This window comes from Notamacropus eugenii, chromosome 1 (genome assembly GCF_028372415.1).
Source record: "Notamacropus eugenii isolate mMacEug1 chromosome 1, mMacEug1.pri_v2, whole genome shotgun sequence".
Lineage (NCBI taxonomy): Eukaryota > Metazoa > Chordata > Mammalia > Diprotodontia > Macropodidae > Notamacropus > Notamacropus eugenii.
Genome location: NC_092872.1, coordinates 67,754,434 through 67,770,070, shown reverse-complemented (window position 1 = coordinate 67,770,070; position 15,637 = coordinate 67,754,434). Strand labels below are relative to the sequence as shown.

General features: G+C 38.3%; 1 protein-coding gene across 1 annotated transcript in view; it reads left to right on the top strand.

The window, feature by feature from the left end:
- LOC140501406 (guanine nucleotide-binding protein G(q) subunit alpha) overlaps window positions 1-15,637 on the top strand; it is a 397,622-nt gene that overhangs the window by 187,909 nt on the left and 194,076 nt on the right. The window lies entirely within an intron of this gene.

Sequence of the window (15,637 nt, the reverse complement as noted above, 5' to 3'; positions counted from 1 at the left end):
CACCCCTTGTTGGTTATATTATGGAGGAAATTTTTTTTTCAGGTATATGTTAGGCCACATTGCTTCTGGAGCCCCTTCTAAGTCCAAGATTTGAAAAGTAACAGGCTGAAAAAAAAACTCTAAAAAAACAATTCCTGTTTTCAAGGATTCAGAGGAGGAGAGGAATAGAAACAATATATAAACAGTTCTGCACAAACAAGATTTTACACACACATACACACACATATGTGTATGTGTGTGTGTGTGTGTGATAAATTGGAAATAATCACTAGAGGGAAGACATTAGCATTAAAGAGAAAATTAGAAAGGTGTCTTGTAGAAGGAAGGTGGAGTTTTAGCTGAGATTTGAGGGAGGCTAAGGCCAGGAGATGGAGATGGAGATGAGGAAAGAGAGTTCTAGGCAAGAAGGATGTCCTTGTTTGGGGAAGAGCAAGAAGGTTACTGTCACTGGATCTTAGATTGGGAGGGAATGCATAAGTTGTAAGAAAACTGGAAATATAGGAGGGGTCTAGGTGATGAAGGGCTTTGAACACCATGCAGAGAATTTTATATTCAAATAGCAGCCACACAGCAGTTAAAGAGTATGCTGATCCAACTATGGACAATAAATTCCTTGATAGGACTGTGTAGTGAATTGGGGAAAAAAATTCCTAAGTGCCTAGTGAAGAACATGGTACATATTAGGGGCTTAATAAATACTGACTGAACTAAATTGAATTAATGAAGTCCTAGCAGTGAAGCAGCTAGTTAGACACAGGAAAAATGGAACTTGTGTTGGAGCTTGATTGATGAGTAGACTTTGGAAAAGCCAAGTTGAGGAGGGAGAGCTACTTGTGTATGGGGAATATCTTGGTCTTAAATTTCTTTCTCTCCTTTTAGTAGAGAATCTTCCTTTCCTTAGTAGAAATAGGTAACTGCTGATCATGCATACCAATAATAGAGCTTTATATTCAACTGAAGTCTGGTTTTATTATTTAAAAGTGTGTAATAAGATCGTGATAATCCTAGATTAAAACCATGAAATATTCTGAGCTGCAAGAAGTGATTACCTCTCTGTCCTGAATCACTTTCTCCCCTGCCATATTGTCACCATTCCATCCCCAAATAAATCTTAATTGAAGGAGAAAGAACATTGGCTATCATAGCTCTTTGGATTTAATGTATTCAGCCCAAGGAGAGATGGATATAATCCCCTAATTTGAAAGTTAAATTGAAGTGAAGCAGTTCATTTCCAAATGTAATAATAACAGCTGGCACTTATATAGCGTTTAAAGATTTGCAAAGCTCTTTGCATTATTTATCTCACTTGAGCCTTGCAACAACCCTGCAAGTTACCGTCCTATAGCTTTTATGATTCTCATTTTATAGAAGAAGAAACTGGAGGTCCCATGGGTTATGTGACTTGCCCATGGTTCCACATCTGTTGTGTCTGAGATGGGATTTGGACCTGAAGCTTCCTGATTGCACATTTAGTCCTCTAACCACCATACCAAGCTGCCTATGTCATGTGCAGAATCGGCTGGAAATTGAATTAATTATGTGTTGTCGGTTGTCAAGTTAAATGTAAATTTTAAGTACTCATTGAAAAAAGTTACTTCTCAAAGCCTCTTTGCTAGTTCTCATTGCTTAGGATATTAGTACAAGGATTTCCATTACTGAGACAGTGAGGAATAATGTTTAAGGCATCAAATGACATCTTTAACAATAATCATGATAAAGCAACAGTAAGGACAGCCCACTTTGGGAAATGGAATGGGGAAGACAAACAAATTTTGGAAGATGGGAGACTCTTTGAATAGCTAGCAAAGGATGTTTTCTAGAGACATTAGGTCTGGCAGAATTTTAGGAGCTTTAATCACTATATAAAAGATACTACTGAGCAACTTTAACTGCTAATGATTCATTTGTAGATGGTGGTAAGCATCCTTGAGAGTCTTGGTATTAAAAATGGTCAGTAACAGAAGTCTCTAAGTGTGTGAATTCTTTGGCCAGTGCATATAGGACAAGTTTAGTTGAAAGTTAAAAGGATTTCTTATAAATATTCTATTTATCCTCTAATAGGTTTGAAAAATCTCTTTAAATTGATTTTCTACAGCACTGTGCTGTGATGGGTAGAGCAATGGAGTTTGATTCTGGAAGATCTGGGTTCACATCGCAGACATCAAGCAAGTCACTTAATCTATCTCTGACTCACTTTCCTCATCTACTAAATGAAAGAGTTAGACTTTATATTTCTTCTAAGGGCCCTTTCCAGTTTTATCTTGCATATTTCCCCCCTTTTAATCCACATGGTGTTCTTTTATTTAAAGCCAGGTTAAAGGCATTTCTATTGAAGATAGGAATGTTGCTTCTTTCCCTTTCTTTCTCCTCCACTTTTCCTCTCCATTTTCTGCCACCATCTACTAGTTTCTTCCTTACAGTAAAGTCATACTGAATACAACTAGTGAGTCAAAGAGGAGAGACTGAGTAGGATGTGGGCACCTTTATTCACGTTTCTGTTTTTGCTGATGATGACATAGTATGCAGTACCATTTTGAGCCTGATAGTTTTTGCTGCCTGTTCTGCCATCTCACTTTGAAATGATTGGTTCATTCTTTTCTTAGTCAAAGGGTAACATTTTGCTTTTATGTGGTAAGAGCAGGCCTGAAAAGCAGAAAAGCTTGGGTTCAAGTGATACCTTTGACTACGGCCCTGGGGGGAAAGTAAGGCTGGTGATCTTGCATAGCCCTAAACAAAGTCTCATCAAATCATGTCATCATTTCTCTGATGTCAGGGTCCTCTTCGAAAACAAAGGATAAACCACACAACACACAACATAATGAAACCGTGGGCAAGTCACTTAACTTCTCAATGTTTCAGGCTACTGTCTAAGACTATCAGGTACCAAGAAGTTGCAGATTTTCATCCATGGAGAGAGAGATGTGGGTAAGGAATACCCACAATTTTCCTGTACCAATGAATTCACAAATATAGTATCTATCCTAGACCTATGCTCACATTTACTCTTTTGTTGCCAAGCCAAAGTGTCCATCTTAGTTACCAATCTCTACCTTTCAAAGAATAGGGCATCGTATTTAGCACTTGCGCTCACTCTCTCTCTCTCTTTCTCATATACACATATACACAGACATGCACAATATGTGTATTTCTGTGTATTTATATGTAAACACACATATTTTAATATATGTATGTATATATATATACATATCTATGTAATTTCTATTTCATAAAATGAAAACAATATTGGGGTGAGCTCAACCCAACTAACAATTTGTTGGAGTACAACAGGAAGATAGGTGATCTCTTTGTATATTTCATGCTTTAGTTGTTTATTCAACAAACATTAACTAAATGCTTCCTGTGTGGCATTTTAAAAAACTGAATCCTAGGCATATGGCTTGGTCCCAGCAGCTCTCTATTCATTACATCGAATAACACATACTAAATTATCAATTAGCTAATGTAAGACACCATGTTGACCCGCAGTGATACAAAGGAAGGACAAAGATGGTTCCTGTCCTTCTGGAGCAAACATGCAAATCACTATGAGCATATAGAACTGTATAATATAGAACTGTATATCACAGAACAGATATAGAACTGTAAATGAAAGGTAATTTCAGAGAAGAAGGCCTTTTGCTAAAAGTAGGATTTGAGCTCAGTATTGCAGGGACCCTGAGAAGCCAGGAGCTGAAGGGGAGGAGGGAGAAGATTCCAGGCAAGGGGAATAACTCTTGACAAGGCATGGAGTTGGAAGATGGAGTGACATGTGCCAGGAACAGGAAGTAGGTTAGTATAGTATGGCTAAACCAAAGTATGTAAAGGGGAGTATAAGAATACTAGAAAGGTTGAAGAGGGCCAGGTTGTGAAAGGCTTTAAATGTAAAACAGAAGATTTTATATTTGATCCTGTAGGTAAAAGGGAGCCACTGGAGTTTATTGAACTTAACAAATAGATTGGTTAGATAGGGCATAGGTAAGTGAGTAGGTGAGGGTGACTACAAAGTTGTAAGCCTGAGTGTCCAAGAGGGTGATGGCGCCTTGAACAGTAATGATAAAGTTGGAAAGAGGGAAGGGTTTGAGGGGAAAGATGATGAATTTTGTTTCGGTGAATTTTGAGATAGTTTTGCAATCCAATAGGTATTGGATGACCAAACTCAGGACAAAATATAGGGCAAGATATATAGACCCAAGAATCATCTTTATAGAGATAATAATTGAACCCATGGGATGATGAGATCACCAACTGAGAGAGCATATAGAGAGAAGAGGGCATAGGTCTGAATCTTGGGTGACAAACATAGTTAGTGGGAATGACCTTGAAGATCTAACAAACAAGACTGAGAAGAAGCAGTTGGACAGGTAAGAGGAGAATCAAGAGAAAGCAATGTTACAAAAACCTAGAAAGGAGAATGTATCCAAAAAGAGGTGTTTAACAGAGCTGAGATGAGTATTGAGGGGAAAGCCATTAGATTTAGTAAATATAAGAGTATTGGTGTCTTTGGAGAGAGCATTTCATTTGAGTTGTGAGGTCAGAAGCCAAATGGAGGAGAGTTTAGAAGCTAGAGTGGAGTAAGCAGAGATAATCTGTTGTAAATGGCTTTCTCAAGGAGTTTAGCTAAGAAGAGGAGGAGAGATATAGGATATGTTTGTAGACAGAAGGAAAGGAGCCAGTAGATGTGGAGAGACTGAATATTAGAGAATGGGAATGATAATAGGGACAATCTGCTAGAGAAGGCAGGGTGGGATAGGATAGAGGGTGCATGTAGAGGGATTAACCTTGACAAGCAGAAGGCCACCTCTTCATGTAAAATAGGGAAGAAGGAGGAGATAATGGGGGAAAGTGTCTGAATTATGTGAGACAGGGAGAAAGAAAGGAGAAGAAGGAGACCTCAGCAAAGAGCCTTAATTTTTATTTTATCTTATTTTTGTATGTGAAAGTAGGTCCTTAACTGAGAAGGTAAAAGGAAGGGGCCTTGGGAAGCTTGAAAAGAGCTGAAAAGTTTTGAAGTAGTCACTGGAGTGACTGGGTAGCCAATAAGTTAGGGAGATGTAAAAGGATTGCTTTGCAGCAGTGAGGACCTCGTTGAAGTTATACAACATATACTTGAATGGGACTCAGAGAGCATGGATTTGTGATTTTCTCTAGCACTACTCAGTGGCATGTGAATAGGAACTAAGGAGTCAGAGTTAGAGTTTGTCAACAGGACAAGGAGGTAAGAGTGTAAAGGATAATTTAAAGTTGAACTGATTCACCAAGAGGTGGAGATTGAGAAGGGAGAATGGCGTCCCCATCACCAATGCAAGGGTGATGGTCTGGGAAAGAAATTAGGGATAGAGGAATTCAAATTCACCGTGAGGGCAAAGAACAGGTGGCAGAGGGTCAGAAGGCAGAAAGAGAGAGGAAATGATAACAGACCATGAAAGCAAACTCTACCTCCACCTTTCTGTCAATTCACTAATCAGGAATTCTTGTACTTAGTCCAAATTAATTTCTTGGAGGAAGGGTTCCAACACACAGAGAATAGTCTGTCTAAAGTTCTTTTGTATTTGGAGAAGGTATCCTGTATCTAAGACAGTCCTGTTTGTACATATCTGGCATAGCTGATGATCACCACTATCCCAACCCCAGAAGGCTTGTGGGGGCAAGTAAAAAGTATTCATGGGGGTTCTGGTAAATGACCCCAGGAAAGGAGTAACACAATGATAGGACTGTGGTGGTGGTGGCCCATGCCAGGAAAGGTAATAGTGATTGTCGTTTGTCTTACAGTCTGCTATGAAGGGTTCATTTATCTAGCTAGCTAACTAGCTATTTGTAATTTTTATCACCACCCCCACCCCCAATTACATAGAAAGACAATTTTGAACATTCATTTTAAAAAATCTTGAGTTCCAGATTTTTTCCTTCCCTCCCTCATCTCCCGCTTTCCTGAAATGGTAAGCAATTTGATGCAGGTTATACATGTTCAATCATGCAAAACTTGTTACCATATTAGTCATGTTGTAAAGAATAATTTAAAGGTGAACTGATTCACCAAGAGGTGGAGATTGAGAAGGGAGGATGGCATCCCCATCACCAATACAGGGGTGATGGCCTGGGAAAAAAATTAGGGATAGAGGAATTCAAATTCACAGTGAGGACAAAGAATAGGTCTTTCCCCCTCTTTTGATCTCCTTGGGATACAAATATAGTAGTGGTACTGCTGGGTCAAAAGGTATACATGGTTTTATAACCCTTTGGGCATGGTTCCAAATTTCTCTCCAGAACAGTTGAATCAGATCACAACTCCACCAATAGTGCATTAGTGTGCATTTATTAAATACAAGCAAAAAAGGCAGTCCTTGGTCTCATGGAGAATAGGAAAAAAGAGCACATAAAAAGGAGCTAAAAAGTGAGGTCAAGGTGGGGAGCAGGAAGGAAAGAAGATATTTTCAAGGAGGCATAATGGTGAGGCCAGAGAGTCAGAAGCACAGCCAGGATGTAAAGCAATCATGATCAGTCAAAGCCTGTCTCCAAAATGTAGGCCCCTAGAAGGAATTCATCAAAGGGGACCAGCTTATTACCAGGGTTATTCCAGAGTAAGGGATCCTTAGGCGCTAAAGGAAGTTCCAGGATAAGAAGGCAAGGAATCGTGATGGTCCAGTCCAGAGGGAGAGGGATGCCTGCTTGACTCTGTATTTAAATTTTTTTAAATTACACAGTTGACTGTTCCAACAGCTTTAGACCTGCCTTGCTTGTAATGGCAAAGATGTTTAGAGTAGCCTTGACCATGGAGCCTGAAAATGGCAAGAGAAGAATTTGACTACATGGTGAGAGGAAGGAACAATGTGAAAGACAGTCATCAAACCCCCCATGCAAGGAGGAGACAATTTTTAAAATGTAAAAAAAGAGGAGAAAAGTCTGAGGTTTCAGTAAGAGATCCCACTGAGATCTGTTGATTGAATTCAACCTTGTCCATAGAAAGCTCAGCTGTGGGGATTGGAGAAATTCCAGCCAGTCTTTGTATTTTCAAGATTTTTCTACCCAGCACTGAATTTGACTTGGTTCATTGGAGCAGTGCATTAAGATACTTATTATTATTCTGGGTTCCAAAAAATAAAGCAACAATTGCAGAGCAGTAGTAGCAATAGCAATAGTAGTGGTAATAGTAGATTAAGATTTGTTGTTATTAATTTGTTTCACTAATGTCCAACTATGTGACTCCATTTTGGGCTTTTCTCTGCAAAGACACTGTAGTGATTTGCCATTTCCTTCTCTAACTTGCTTTACAGATGAGGAAATTGGGGCAAAGAGGGTTAAGTTGCTTGCCCAAAGTCACACAGCTGGTAAATGTCTGAGGGCAGATTTGAACTCAGAAAGATAGGTCTTCCAGATTCCAGGCCTGGTGCTCTATCCACTGAGCCGTCTAGATGCCCCAGGTTAAAATTGAGGTAGATTTAATAGTGTCTTTGAAGCAACCTTTCTAAGGAACACAGGGAAAAAAGGAATGACAAGACTGGACTTTAGTACTTTGTGGGATCCATGATCTCATTTGTATAACTACCTTCTCTGCTGATATAGAACTCTCTTTCACCTTGTGTGATTCCCCATAAATCTTCCATAGATGATATAACAAGTTCACTGGAAGTCTTCTTCTTATTCTTTTAATATACATTCAATTTAAACAGTTTATTAAGTATCTGTTATGGGCTGGGCTCTATGCTCAGCACTAAGGAAGAGAGAGAGAGAATTCCCTGTCCTTGAGTTGCTTATATTCTCTTGGTTGGACTGTTTTTAGGACAACAGTGCACCACTTGGGTTGGGCTCTTTGTCTCTTCTCTCATTCTTACTGTATACATAATTTTGCAGTCATATGTGTCCTTGCTAATATATTTTTCTTCACTCTTTGAGTTGAGTTGGTTGTACGCTTGCAGCCTGCATAAGATCACCATATTTTCTTCTGTTGCCCTCTCAGTTATTTGTATCTTTGATCCTTAGGAGATCAAAGTTACAAATAACTGAAAGAGCAATAGAAATTTGGTTTGGAATGTAGTTTGGATTCACATAGCCCCACTAGGAGAATATTGGTGTTAAAGAAATAGACTTTTCTTGCTGCAAGAAGTTTGGGATCTCTGAAAATGGTACACCATTTCCCAGTCTTTTCCAACTCTTCAGTTTTGCATCTAGTCTAATGACCATCTTCAGTACCTGTCTAGTATATGTATACTGATGGGTCGTTTTAATTGGCTGCTTGTAGGGCCATATGCATTTTTCATCTACTTTTTTTTTAATATGAATGATTAGATCAGTCTCTTTTCCACTATTATGAATTGCATTATGGAGGATTATAGCCATTGTCCTGGGACTGATACTCTGGAATGTGCAAGATCATGAAAATAAAGAATAAATTTGTCTTTTGTCAACAAGTTTTAATTTTTCAACCAACCGATAAATATTTACTTGGCAATTAGTATATGAAAAGCACACTGCTAAATTTGGTGAATGAGACAAAATAAGAGATAAGTAACATTTGCCAACAAAACTTCTAATAAGTCAGAGAAATAATACATAATCACAAAAAATATAGAATCATTGACATAAACTAAATAGTAATAAAAACTAACTAATGTGACTGTGGTGCACATTAGAGACCATAGAAGGGTTGGCTTGGCCTAGGAAGGCTCCATGGAGGAAAGGGGAAAGCTTCCATGGAGACTTGAACCATGGGTAGGATTTAAGAGGAGTCCTAGTATATTAAAAAGCAGATTATACTCAGGCAATAATAACCCAATCTGAACAGAATTAATTGTTTGTATTAGGATATAATAAGACATACATTTGCATAGCGTAACCCAGAAATGCAGAGATAATAGAAATTGTTGCTGTAATATTGCTGCAATGCATTGAGATTTACAAAGCACTTAAATACATGTAAATTTTCATTTGATTCTCTAAGTAACACAAATATCATTATCCCCACTTTCAGATGGGTAAATTTGCCCATGTCAAACAATTAGTATATGTCAGTGGCAGGATTCAAACCCAGGTCTCTCATATCTGCAAAATCCAGCACACATTTTGCTATACCATACTGGCTTTTTTTTTTTTATCAAGTGTTTTGAATTATGTTTTGTTCCCATTGCCAAAGAAAAGTGACTAGAAACTTAAGTTGGAGAAAAGAAACATTATTATTAAGTGTTCCCCACAAATTACCTATATTCTTTCCTCAAAAGATTGAATTTTTACTTTTCAACTAAAATCAGTGACTAATTGCATTTTTAACAAATTTAGTATCATAATCAAATATTAATAAATGTTGGCAAATCTGAGCAAAATGGAGATGATTGCAAATAAAACATTAGGTGTATGAGCTGAGCCACGTTGTACAATTTGTTTCCTTTGACATCTAGCAATTAGGATTTTGTTGTTATGTTCTGAATAGTTTAGGACTACGTGAGTAAGGTCATTTTGGAGGATATTAATGAGCAAGTTACTTCTCTATTAAAATTAATGTTTCTGCTAATCAGTGTATGTCACATAGCATTAAGTAGGTCTTGGTCTGTGATGCAGAAAGGTTTGCTTATTTTTCAAGCATGTGTGTGTGTGCGTGTTGAATGGCATGGTTGCATGTAAGCAGGCATCTACACTGGTCATCAGTTGACCAAGTATATAAACCGGTTGTAGGTTATTTTAAAGTTCTTCTTTTGTACTTTGCATCCATTACAGCTGTCTTAGGACTGTCTGTGCTGTGAAATTATTTGAATCATAGGATCAAAAAAAAGGTACAGGATGTAGGACTAGAGAATCAAGCTGGATTGTCAGAGATCATGCAAGGCAGAAGCTAAGCCACTGTGTTCTGAACTTCCTGGGACCATGCTTCCACACAAAGATCATTTTGTACATTGTCCCTATGGCTCTGAGAACTGTAATCCAATCAACACCTTCATTGCCTCTGAAGAGGGAGTGTCAGTTCACTAGTCAATGGTTCCACTTAACCTCTGGGTGATTTTCCAAACCAAATTGCCCTTTTCCTGGTTTCTAGTCCTGCACATTTGTCTCTTCTATTAGATTATACTGGAACAGGAAGCATGGTGTCTGATACTTAGTAGGTGCTTAATAAAGTCATTTTTAAAATTAAAATTCTGCTTTTAAAAGGTCAGGGTTGTCTCTGATGCTCTTATTTTCAGGTGATTTCGTAAAAGATTGTACTCAGAGTAGGATGGTTAGCTGGTAACCATTTTACGGTGGGCTGGGTGGGGAGGATGGAGAGCACAGAAAGCAGAACATGACAGAATAAATATTACAAGATTAAACTTCTTGTAGGCTGAAGTTTATTTTGCCATTATTTTGTCACATCAAGTGTAATAAATTTACAGCTTTGTGAATAGTCCAAGGAAGCTGGAAGCTATCATAATTCTTGTTCCTTTGGCCAACTTGGAGTGAGAAGAGACTGAGACTAACCTTCTTTTAGCAGGGAAAAGATGGAATGACAAGTTGGATTCAAGCACTGTGGTTCAAGGAGCCAATCCTTAGCTTAAGAAGGTGACCCCGATTGTATCCAGCTTTAACTGAAAGGAAAACCCTGAACATGGTGCTCCTAAGGTTGTCTTAATAATGGCATGCCAGCAGCAATATCAGCTTTTCTGGGTTCCCACCATTTGAAGGGATTAATGTGCTAGAGATATAGGTGCAGTAGATAGAGTGCTAGGCCAGCAGTCAGGAAGACCTGAGTTCAAATTTCACCTAAGACACTTACTAGCTATGTGACCCTGGGAGAGTCACTTAATCCTGTTTGCCTCAGTTTTCTCATCTGTAAATTGAGTTAGAGAAGGAAATGGTAAACCACTCCAGCATCTTTGCCAAGGAGACCTCAAATGGGGTCATGATCCAACTGAAATGACTGAACAGCAATGGATGATAGACAGAAATGTGCTGCTGCATTCTCATAAACACATCTTTAGTAAAACATCCCAAGGAAAATAGATATTATATAGTCTTACTGATTTCCTATAAAAAAGGCAGTTGTAGAGTATGACTTTAGCCTTCCTTTTCACCAGCTATACCAATTTAATCATTCAGTAAGCATTTAAGGGTCTACTTGGTTCTATACCCTGGAGATGCAAAGACAAAAATGAACAATCCTTGTTGTTAGATATTCTATGAGAGAAAACATATGCCTACGGGGTGTCTCAAAAGTCTTAGTGCAGCTGGAAGTTACACTAATAATGCTACTAGCTTCCTGCTGAACTGAGGCTTTTGGGACACTATAGCTAGGTATACAGTGAGTCATTGCTGAAAAAGAGGAACAGGAATTCAACTTGATGTATGGCAAAGAACATCTTGTAGGGAATCAAGACATCTGGTTCTAATCTTGGTTTTATGACGTTTATGATCCTTTCTTCAGTTTTCATCCTCTTTGACCTTTTTACAGTTTTCAATGCTATCAACCATCCCTTCCTCCTGGGCTCTCCTTTCTGGATTTTTGGGACATTGTTGTCTCCTGGTTCTCTCCATATCTATTTGTCCACCCAGTTTCAGTCTTCTCTAACTAGTTTATCATTATCCTGGAAGGAGGTCCACATCTAGTACAAAACACCACCCAGAGCCTGAGGATTCAATTAAAAGAATTTACTTAAATCATTCTCGGTAACCCTCAAATTAAAGTAGTATGCCAGAAGGTAAAAGGAGCTCTCAAGAAGTACAAATCATGGCAAATTGGTTTCATGAGGTCTCAGGCTTCTGCTGTTTAATCCTGAGTGGTTCTTTTATATCTTTGCCCAAAGAGCCAATAAGCTATGTTTCAGTCCAGTTCATCTGGGATAAAGTTAATCCACAGTGACTTGGTTCTGTCCAACAGTATCCTAACTCAATATAATCCTGGGATGGAGGAGCGGGGAAAGAAGACAATTCTAATCACCCTTGTCCGTACCACCAGTATACTGACCCATAACAACCATGGGGGTGGAGATCAACTCAGATTGCCCCCAAGCATCACCACAGTGTGCTCACCCACATTACCCCTGAGTATGGGTGTCTTTTAAGACTTCTCACAGTTCCTTTCCCTTCTCCCATTCCCTCTCCTCAAAAAACCCTCACTGGGTCCTCTCTCCCCACAAATTATTATCATGTATATCTCATCCTTTTTGTGGCTGAACTCCTTTCAAAGGTTATCCATGGGAGCCTCAATTTATATCCTTTTCACCATTGTCTTTTGTCCCTACATTCTGGCTTCTAGCCTCACCATTCAACTTAAACTACTCTATCTAAAGTTACTAATGATCTCTTAACACTAAATCTAATATCTTTTTCTCAGTCTTCATTCTTGACCTCTCTGCAGTGTTTAATATGGTCAATTACCCTCATCTTGTTACTTTCTTCGCCCTAGGTTGTCATGATTCTACCCTCACGTGGTTCTCCTACCTGTCTGACCACTTATCAGCCCCCTTTGTTGGATTTTTCATTCTCCTCACACCATCTACTCCTTGTTGTCTTATAGGACTCATCCTCTTCTCCATCTATACTATTGGGTGATCTCATCAGTGACCATGAATTCAATTATCATCTCTCTGATGATGATGCTCAGATCTAGTTTTCCAGCCCTACCTTCTCTGGTGATCTCCAGTCTCTCCCCTCCAGTTATCTATTGGACATCTCAAACTAGATGTCCAGTAGACATGTTGAACTGACCTCCCCCCACCACAAAAAATCCTCTTCCCTCTTCCTAACTTCTGTATTAATCTTCAGCCACTCAAACCTACAACCTAGGTGTCCTCCTTGACTCCACACTTTCTCTCACTCCCCATATCTAAGCTGTTAATTTTACATTTTATCATTTCTCACATATTTATCACCTCATAACTGAACTATTTCTATAGCCTACTGGTTGGTCTCTCTGCCACAAGTATTTATGCACTCCAATTCATCTTCTACTTAGCTGTCAAAGTGATTTTTCCTAAAGCATAGATCTGTCCATGTCATCCCTTCTCTCTTATTCAATAAACTCAGTTGGGTCCCAATCAACTCCAGGACCAAATTTTAAAAATCTTTTGTATGGCATTCATCTCTTTACCATCTGTCCTTCCCACTCTTCCAGGATTCTTATACTTTAAACTTCCCTACCCTATATTATGGGATTTAACAGCACTATTGCTGTATCTCAAACAATGTACTCTATTTCCCAACTCAGGGCATTTTCATTGGCTGTCTTCCATGTCTGAAATACTTTCCTCATCTCTGTCTCTTACTTTCCCTGGCTTCCTTCAAGTCTCAGCTAAAATCTCACCTTCTCCAGGAAGCCTTTTTAATTCTATTTTCATTTAATTCTAATACCTGTGATTATTGATTATTTCCAATTTATTCTTCATATAGCTTTTCTGTACACAACTGTTTGTGGGTTGTCTCCCACTCCCACACCATCAGACTGTAAGCTCCTTGAGAACAGGGACTGTCTTTTGTTTGTCTTTGTATCTCTAGAGCTTTGCACAGTGCCTGGAATATACTGGGGGCTTAATAAATTGACACCCACTTTCATACTCTAAGTCATTCTGGACGCTCTTGCCTCCACTTCTACACTTAGTCAGTTGCCAAATCTTGACCATCCTACTTCCATAAAATCAAATATACAAGCCCTCTCTCTCAGCTCAGCCCCTATTCTAGTTCAGGCCCTCATCATATCTCTCCTAGATTATTGTAAGAACTCTCTGTTTAATTTTCCTGCTTCCAGGCTCTCCACCTTTGCAATACGTTTGCCTCACAGCTGCCAAAATAATCTTCATAAGGTTTATGCTTGACCATATTATTTCCCTAATCAAAATCATTCCCTGTTACCTCTGGGATAAAATGCAAACATCTCAACTTGGTAGCTAATGCTACCTTTTTAGTCTTTATTCGTATCACCCCCTTTTAAATAGCCTGAGTTCTAAGGTAACTGGATTATTTGCTCTTATTAGAATTTCCATCTCTTGCCTTCATACACTTGCATAAATTGTCCCCCATGCCTGGAATGCCTTCTTTGCTCCTCCTCTTACCTTGTAAGAATCTTTTTTTTCCTTTAATGCAGATCTCAGGTGTCAGCCTCCTCCATGAAACTATCTTTTATGCCCCCAGTCATGAATAGCTTCTCCTCAATCTTGTACTTACTTCTCTGTGTTCATGTTATATTCCTCTAGAATGTCAAGTCCTTCAATTAATCAACCAACTAGCACTGATTATCCACATGCTGTGGGTCAGGTACTTTGCTAGGCACTAGAAATACAAAGGCAATGAACCAAGCAGCCTCTGCTTTCCAGCAGCTTCTACCATTTGCTGTTTTTGCCTTCTGTCTCCAACATCTAGAGCTTTTCATAGAGTATGTATTTGACAAATGTTTGCCGAACTGCAATGAAGGGGTTATACGATTCTGGGCATGTCATTTTTACACATCGTAGAAAACATGATTGATGATAATAATAACTAGCATTTTGTAGCTCTTTAAGGTTTGCAAAGATATCTTAAGATAGCTTACTTTGCAAAAAATAATGAGCAAATTGTTAATAAAAGCCCTAATTATTCTTCCTACAGTCTTCTTAATTCAAAGGATGAATTAAATCATTGTCCCCCAGAGACCAATACAGTAATGCCAATGCATGAATTTAGTGCATTTCCCTCCTAAGGGTTCAGTATGATTGTTGTTGTTTTTAACATTTCCTTATCAATGTATAAAGTGACATCATTTTTGCCAAGTCACATAGCAGAATGCAGAAGTTGATAGGAACAAAACCTTTTAAGGTTCAGCTGTTTCTTTTCACATTACCCATCATGCCTCACCCATCAATGTGTATTAAATCATTTATGTCAGCCTCAAATTGATTTTCTGTGTTACCGTGATAGGGCATTTAAAAATCTTGCCTTGCCTTTAAAAAAATTATTGTTATACAAATCTGTCTTATTCTATAAACCAAGCCAGAGCTGAAGTTGTCCTGTACTGAACTCTTTTTCTTGAACCTTGGATCTTGTCATAATATAAAGTTTTGTATAGTCCCAATGTTTTGTTGCTATGCTACAAAGAAATAACCATAACCTTTCTTACTAAAGAAAAGATGTTGAATGCTAATCTGAAATAGGTAATAGTGAAAGATAGGGTATGGGAAGGACATAGAAAAGGCAATCCAAAAATGTGTTTATTTTTCATTAAACAAATTTTATACACAATTTATTATTTACATTGTGGCCAAACTAGAAAAGAAAATCCCCCAGTGAGTGTACAGGACTCACTTTTCATATTAAAAATTCTGGTGGTATTTTGACTGTTCAAGAAAAATTACTTAGCCAAGAACCACAAGTATATGACTTCCAGAATCTTAGTCCAGAAAAACACCTTAAGATTCATCAGATTCAGTCAGCCTGCTTTGCACATGATGAAACTGAAATCCAGAGGGATGAAGTTATTTAAGTTGTTACTTCAATTCAACATTTTAACATTCGGTTTTTTTCATAAGGGTTGGAGTAGATGACTACTAAGGTCCCTTCCATCTCTCAAATTCTTTGATTCTATAAAATAGTAAAAACAAGGTGTGGAGTAATTGATTGTTATTTTAAAATGACCTTTTTAAAATATAGTTTTGGGGATATGCCACTATTGCTTATTAACTTCTGTATGGTTGGTGTGAAGGATTTTTGG